Source organism: Rhopalosiphum padi, chromosome 1 (assembly GCF_020882245.1).
Source record: "Rhopalosiphum padi isolate XX-2018 chromosome 1, ASM2088224v1, whole genome shotgun sequence".
Lineage (NCBI taxonomy): Eukaryota > Metazoa > Arthropoda > Insecta > Hemiptera > Aphididae > Rhopalosiphum > Rhopalosiphum padi.
In genome coordinates, this window is record NC_083597.1 from 83,198,277 (window position 1) to 83,207,538 (window position 9,262).

A 9,262-nucleotide genomic window follows, 5' to 3' on the forward strand; every position below is an offset into this window, starting at 1 on the left:
ACCCCGGAACCAGCAGAAAAATAATAAATCGTTATCATAATATGTACAGAGACGTACAGTCCATTATAGAAACACGCGCTTATTAGTTATTATTATTATATAATTATACAACATAGTGAAACAATTGCGAAAATGCGATTGTAGACGTTTGCCGTTGCACTGTCATCATTAGTAACAGTAGTGGATCTAGAAACTAGAAGTGGCTCAAGTTATATATATTATATATGTATAATTATTATTAGTAGTTAACTTTTGTATGGAATATAGAAATGGCATGCAAAAAAAAGACATTTTCAATTATTAAGAGGACGTCATACCCGCATGTGTTGTCTCTGTTTTACGAACGTTAGACATAGCAAATTTGCGTTCAGCAGATTCAATTTTATGCTGTTAGCTTTAATATTAGAGTCAATTTACCTATTATCAAACTTAAAGGTAATAATAATATTATCATAGATTTTTATTGATATCATAATTTTTAAGTGAGTTATGTAAAATATTAAAACTTTAAAATGCTCGTAACTCACTTAAAAATTAAAATACCAATAAAAGCCTATGAGATGGGGCCTAGATAAATATTATTACCTTTAAGTTTGATAATAGGTGAATTGACTCTAATATTAAAGCTAACAGCATAAAATAGAATCTGTTGAACGCAAATTTGCTATGTCTAACGTTCGTAAGACAAACAACACGTCATGCGGGTATGACGTCCTTTATAAAAAGTGTTTTAAACGAGACTCGAGTCCCTCAAATTTAAAGGTATTTACTTACGCAGTTACATATAAGTTATATTAACTACATATTATATAGTAATAGAGTATTGACTTTATGATATTACATCAAACTATATATTATACTAATAAATAATACAACTTATACAATGAATATATTATATATTTAATAACAACTACATATAATAATAGTAACTATCGTCGATATATATATATATACTTATACGTATATGTACTTCTCTTTAAACTATTATAAACCATAATATTATAGGTGTTACTGTTCTTAATCTCACGTTTTACTATCATCACTTGGACCCGAATTTAGAGTATAAATAATATTATTGTACTATCCACTTATTATCAAATTTGTATGTAATAAGCTCAATACAAATTCCATGCAAGTTCATCGATATTCATTATAATTTTATTAATGCATTATTGATATTGATATTTATTTATCATTAACATTTAATAATTAATATTATAAATCTTAAGTTCTAATTAATAGATATATTATAGAAAGTTATAAAATGTACTTACATCATAATATTATAAAATTTGTTGTTTCAAAGCAAACGAGTGCCCCATTGTATCCATCATTAAAGCAATATTATGAGATATATATATTTTTTTTTAGGTAATTTTACTAAAGATATTTTGTAGGATTTATGCAATGTATATTATATATACATATACGTCATACAGTCATACCTGATATTAATTTTTATGTACTACAGACGAATGTGTGACGCAGAAGAGTCTTTTCGAACTGACGATAATGACACTTAATTCGATCTGGTTATTGACGAGGGCCGCTGCAGTCAGAACCTACTATTTTCTTCGTACACCATGACCGGCCTTTGAAACCCGATTGTTTCCTATATATAGTTGCAGGTTTAAATGCAGGTCATTTGTGTAGTTGTATTAGATGACCTGCAGCGTTTAACCGCTGCGCTAACTCAATTGAGTTGGACAATACGTTCTCCAACGGTAGAGAGTTCGCAATATTCTCAGAAATAATAATAAGATACATGTATATTGTATATAGTGTAAGGTATCATCACTCAAAAGTAGCCCTGTAGTCCTTAAATTGTGTATTCTACATATATATATATATATATACTATTGTTATTATATATACGTATATGTGTATGCATTGTAGACAGAGTTCACAGGATAAGTAATAACGACCGATCGTAATCCTGTTACGATATAGTGGGTTTTATGTATAATTTAATAGAACAATTAGCGTAGTGTACCTCCTATATTATAATATGATAATATAGGAGGTAGTACGATATGGTACCTATCTATTTATTATTCACTTACTGCAGTAATAAGTCAATGGATGTTATTACTTTTGCAGGTTAGTCTTCGAAACTTTCAAGTGAAATATATAATCATGTTATATGATATTGAAAACCCGGGGTCAAAAAACGACGCAGTGGCCGCTGAATAGCTAACCATGGACAAACTTTATCTGGTCTGCAGACACGAAATTTATTTTTTTAAATAATAATAATATTGGTGAATTAAAATATGAAGTTTTTTTAACTTAAGTTAAGCTTTTTGATTTCTCCTTTACTGTTCTTCTATAAACCATAAACATGCTTACTAGATTTTTTGATGACTTCCATCTGAATTCACTAAGTGGTCCTCCAAAAATATTATCTGGTGATTCCGGATATATATTAAACGAGTCGACTGTATAATAACGTTTCCAGTGTAAGTTAGCGAGTTTTAATTTAATTAATTTTATAACGCATCATTGAAAGTGAAAGTTATCCGGCTAAAAAGTCTATAGAAAACGATCGAAAAATATTATTATATACTCGGCAATGCAAATAAAATCTTGAAACTACTGAGGTTTTAAAAAGACAACTAACATGTTAAATCGTTCATTAATATTTTAATATCACGTGGCAATAACCAATAATCTCGATTTTAACAAAATAATAATCTACGTTTTAAGTTATTGTAATCTCTCTTTTTTTATATTCAAATTTTTGATTTCATATTGTTAATATCATTATATATTCATATACGTATATTACCAATAGTTCTTGACTATCTTTTGAAACATACCAATATTGTTTTTTCTTATATTTTATTTGCTTCGTATATTTCTAAACTATTTACTAAGCTATTGTAAAAGTAATTAGTTATTAAATAATTATAACTTATATTCACTAATATTTTTATTATAAGTGTACTTAGAACTGGAAATTTATTGACTGTAAAATAAATAATATTACCTATCTTTGATTAAATTAAACAAAGGTTATAAAGGCAATTATTTTCTGAAATCAAGTTTTAGAATTCATGACCAATAGATGGTTTCTGAATCTATAGGTTATACTATAGAATTTAAATTAAAAAAAAAACAGTTATGCACTCCAAAAACTAAGTAAAATAATACCACGTGTATAGCTTACTTGCCCAATAAAATAATAAAAAAACGTAAAGCGTCGAATTTTGTTTTATTTATTTTGTATCCAGATATAATGTGTATATAAAAAGCGACTATCTGCTCAAAAGAACATTTTTAAAGACCACCGCTAAATATTGTATACACTGCGATAATAATATAACTGATAGTGCTCAGACATAATTATTATACATGTATATAATTAATAATCGTATTGGTGTTGACAAGTCCCGTAGGGATATTTTCCATACCACCGCCGACGCATTCGAACAACTATATACATATTATATAATATTACTTATACATCTATACAAGGTATGACGCGAGCCTTCGGTACCGTTCTATATAAGTCTTACTGTGTATATATATATATATATATATTTATGATATACAGAGCGATACAGAGCATGATAAACCCTATTTTTTAAGTAAATATATAATAGATTATAGATGTAATATTGAATCTAGTATTTATTAAACTTGGATAATTTTTACAAATTAGTAATTACAAATGTTAATACATTAATATTAATTACTAACGTTTACTTATTATCCTGAGTGCACAAAGTTAAATAACTTAAAATCTACTCGTTCTAATTTTGATTTTAAAAGTATGTCAACGTTTTCAGAAAAACTTGCTACTAAATAATTTATTACACAAAAGGGGAGTTGTCGTTTAAAAAATTAAAGTTTATATCTCGAAAAGACCCTTCTAAAGTTGTCTTTGTATGGTCTTAAAATATACTTAATTATATATATATAATAATTTCAGAAATCAGGTTTTGAATAACAACATTATTGAAAAAAAAAATGGGGTGAGCCTTGCTTGCAGGTGAATCACTCTGTATATTATTAAATAATGGAGGGAGACATAGTGAGAGACATGCTATAGGATAGAAGTTTCTCCGATAATATTTGACACGTAAGTATATTCACCAAATCTTCCTGCGCCCCCGGACCGACCGACGGACATGCAAAGTCAGAGCTGAAGACGATCGCATCGAAAGAAACACGTCAAAGGATTGACGGATTTTCGGCATGATGGGGTGGTGCGGTGAGTCGCGTAACATGAGACGACTTATCGCGCTTTTCGGCAGCCGCCTTACAACATACTAACACATATATTATATATATTATATTATACATATATACAGGGAGAACCATCGCGTTTTCTTGTTTTTTTTTTCATTTACATATATAGGTACTATAGTAATATACATGTACAGTCGATATGGTATACATATACGATATAAACACGAGGGGGAGATACAGCGACCCCGGCTTGTATATACAGAATGATTCACGAAACATGTTCACCTCCATTTTTCTATTTAATAAGGAAATAATACAAATTCTAGTTTTTGGAATTTTTAAATATACTTAAAAATCTAATTAAAATTTGAACCAGTAATTTTTTAATTATTAAATTGTTTATATCAAGGAAAATAATTCTTAAAATACGTATAATACCTTAGGCACTTGGACCATTTTTAAAAATTATAAATGTTGATAGATAAATGGCAATTATTTAAATTTTAAAATTACTATAGTCCCCATATCTTCTAAACTCATTGTCATGGCCCTATTATCTTTAGTATACAAAGTTAAATAATTAAAAAACTATTCGTTTGAATTTTATTTTTGGTACGTTAACATTAGCAAAACAACTATTTATTTAAAGGTGGTGGGAGTTGTCATTTGAAAAATAAATATTTGTACTTCCACAGGATACTTCTTAAGTATTATAAAAAAAAACCCAGAAATTTGATAATATTGTCTTGTAAATTAAAATTTCAAAAAATTAGATTTTGAATAACTGCGTTGACGAATAAGAAAGAGGGGTATAAATGTTTGGAGGATCACTCTGTATAATATATTTCATGTATTATAAACTTATATACTGCACTAACACGTGTACTGTAGCACATAGTTGTACTTTTTGGGTGGTATACATATATATATATATATAATAACGACACGAGTAGTTCGTCTTATATTCGTACCATAACCACGCGAGTTTTTTTTTACTTCCGTCGAAGGATGATCCAGACAAGCCTCTTTGCCACACACCCCTTTGCTAAGCGACAGAGGCGGATGCATGAAATCTACAAATCTCGTCATCCACGATGACGGCAACCCGTTTTCGCGGGGAGGTGGTGGTGGATTGAAGGTTTTTCATATTTTTTATTTATTTTGCGTTGCCTACGTGCGCGATTGAGAAAAAACTTTACTCGATTCATGGCAAACGCATATGAAGTACGCGACGTGATATTTGATAAATACTTATTTTAAAATTATTTCGAAGTAGAGTATCAATAAATCGCAATTTCGTGTGGCAGTTTGGAGCGTGAGCAGGAAATATTGCATACGTAATGATATATTTGTAAACAGAAAATGGGACTACTGGGCTTGGTTAAATATAGGGTTCTAAATATTACTTAATATTATTCAAAAATATCACTTGAGCTCAATAATATTATTGTCAATACATTAATTTAATAATGACAAAAAAAGAAATATTAAATTATAAAAAATGTTTATTAAGGAACAATAATATTGTTTAACACATTTAATTCTTTATTTTAAATAAATGTTTCAAATTAATACTTATTCAAAATAAAAATGTTTTGTAAAATAGCTATTACAAAAATATTATTGTCCAAAAATTGTACTTATAGGTATGATATATTTACATACATGTATAACTATATAAACAATTAGTTCTTAAATATGTATTAAAAAAAGGTATTAAAGTTTAATAACTAATATAGACATTTTATTACAAAAAATTAACTTTAATTACATATAAATTACTCATGATGATAATTTATTATAACATTACTTAAAACGTAATTTCGTTAGAGAAACATCAAACTTGTAACTATATTGAGTTAAGTTATTCCCCAACACAGCTAATATTATATCACAATACAAATTGTGTATTGTAAGAAATAAATAGATGTATAAATTTCAGTCGGCACATATTAAATGCGATCACAATCAATTTAGGAATAAAATCATGTAGTCCGTTAAAATATTCGAAAATTGGGTCGTAACATATATATATATTATATAATACATAGATGGAATAAAAATGAGTATTTGTATAATATATAAAGTCTATATTATACTATGCAGTAGTACTTTATTTCTTTATGATATGATTCAAACCATCAGATTAACATTGATTTTTACTAAAAGTAGGTATAGACTGTATAGAATAACTTCAATTATTTGTGTACAAATTAAAAACCAAATTTTATACAACATTTTTTGTGTTAATTATTTCAACGATTCAATTTCATTGGGGTTTGAATATAAATAAATGCTGAAAACCGCTCTATTTAATATGATACTAAACAATAAGCAATATTTTCTCAAACCGTATGTACTGCTGAAAAACTATAGGGATCGCGACCAAGTTATTATTTTTGGACTTATCGGCCCCCGCGGAGCAATAAGGACGCCTTGCGCTCTAGAGTCTTCGATTTATTTTAGGACAACAACAATGCGTCTAGAACCTAATAAAATAAGATTGTCATTTCCAAGTCGTTTTTCAAAAAAGAAACGCATTTGTTATCAGTTGTAACACATCTAATATAACGTATATATTATATGGGGTTGTTTCGTATTTTTTGGGGGAGAATATAAGAGAACGTCTATCAAAGTGTAAAATAATTTACGTAATTTCCATTTGTTTTTAATCTTTATCTAACATATTATTATTTATTTGAGTTATATTTCTTATATAATATGCTCCGAATTGCTTCGTACGATTATTATGCCGTAACAATAATATATATGTTGCCGTAGCCCATAATGCCATCATTTGTTTTCGATTGTATCAAAATTTAAGTAGAACAACGAATATACTATAATACAAGTAAGTTTTTATAAAAAAAAAAAGTCTATCGTACGACGAAATTGTATTGTGAACTCTGTTTTATATTTAAAAACCGGATTGAAAAATAATTACTAGCACACGACGATGGGCACGAGTAAATTGCATCATCCATAATAAACATGAATTAAAGAAATCACGTAAAAATGAGATACCTTCTAAGAAAAAACATATTACGATGCGTATACCTATAAGTACAATTTCCATCATTTGTCAGTTTGTCACATATTTCTACGGGTGGAGCGAAAATAATAATTATTCGACTAATTAACATTGTCTCTCGCGGGAGCAATAATGTTAATTTAGAAATTAATACATATAGGCCTCGGGGGAAAGGAGAGCGAAGTCTTGAAGATAAATTTAAGAGGGCCGAGCGGTCCCGTTATTATTATTATTGCAATTGTATGATAATATATTCAACGATGACAACTCAAAATACGTATAATGACATAATTAGCGAACAAACGCAATATAAACAGCAAGTTTATAATATTTATATTTTATTTATGTTATATATATATATATATAGGTACCAGTCTATCCGTTATTATATTTTAATGAAATCAATTTCCTTTGCAAAGTCTGAAAGACCGCATGTACTTTATACTCACATAAATATGATGGGTGCACTTAAGAGACGACGATAAATAAAATATTCCGAACATCTCGGTGAAAACGCTGACGATCACGCGATATTAAAATGAAAAAATAATTCGAGTGTATGTATAATATTTTTTGTTCGCCGTTATGATAATATAATTGGTAATAAATTTAAGACAACTTTTCGAAACGAAGACTTACTGGTTCGACAGGTATAATACTGTAATAACCTAACGTATACGGTATTCAGCGACACCGTCTGCCCGGCGTCACCACAAATTCAAAATCGTTGTCTACAAATTACTTTATATTAGTAAATTTATACCTGATCAATAAGTAATAATTATTTTCAGCAAAACTAAATTCGTAACTTCAGCGTTACGCTTAAAATTAATATTTATAAACATATATTCGGAATGCTGGCTGTATGTAGTTGGACTGACACAATAATATCTAACAAATAAGTAACCGGCTAAAAACTATATTATCGCTCCTCGACAGAAAGCACAAAATGTATTCGTAAATTATATTAATGAGCTATATTTGGAAGAGAGACTGCAGGAAGGAGCCCATTATATGAATTTCTCTGTACGAACAAGAAAAATATAAATAAATAAATAGAATAATATTCGTATGGTGTTTTATGCGAAAATAATGTCCGCCAAAAGCATCGCATTCATCATCGATTCGTATTTTGGAAGGTTTCCATGGCCTGTTGGCTCGCCGCGTGCCCGCGTCTTATTATATTATACGGCTCCTTAGGGGACAAACGTCTATAAAGTTAAAGCGGACGACGTTTCGAAGAGGATAAAAAAACAAACACTAAATCCCAAATGCAATTACATAGATCAACGTCTTTTACTCACACGCGCTGACGGAGCTTCTAAATTTAAATACGCTACCGAAATAATTATCCGTTTGCCCGCAGTAAAATGATTAATTATTATCGTGAAACAGACCGGGCGTGTCGATGATATGTGTTATATGATGACTATTATTACCATCATCATACTATACCAAAATTACTATCGAAAGCAATACCGCGATCAAACAGGGTGTATTACACATGCACCACAGCCGTTGCGGGTTACGTGTCGAATCGTTTTTAATCATTATACTTAAGTACCTGTGTATTATTATAATAATTTTTAATACACCTTGTTTAGACGATATAATTTTTAAATAGTTTTGTCAACGCAACGGCTGACGCTTATATTGATTGTATTGCGACACGTAAATTATTTATGAATAATTAAATTATTATTTGATTGCCACGTGCAAACAAACAATCAAACCGTTAAGTATGTACCGTAGAGCAGAATAATTGTTTCGATAAGACATAATGTCCATAACCACGCGGCGACGGCTCGGTAGAATATCATAATTTCACCGTATAAGACAATGTCAATTATTTCGAGTACTATCTAAATGCTATAATACACCTCTATACAATCGGCAATGCCATTATTATTATTATTTTAATCCAGGTGAAGGTTACACGTTAAACCGTGAATTGATCGTCAAATAATTACCGAACTGGTTTCAAAACGAAATCATTCTGAACCATTATAATAACCGACCGATATATTACGTTCGTAC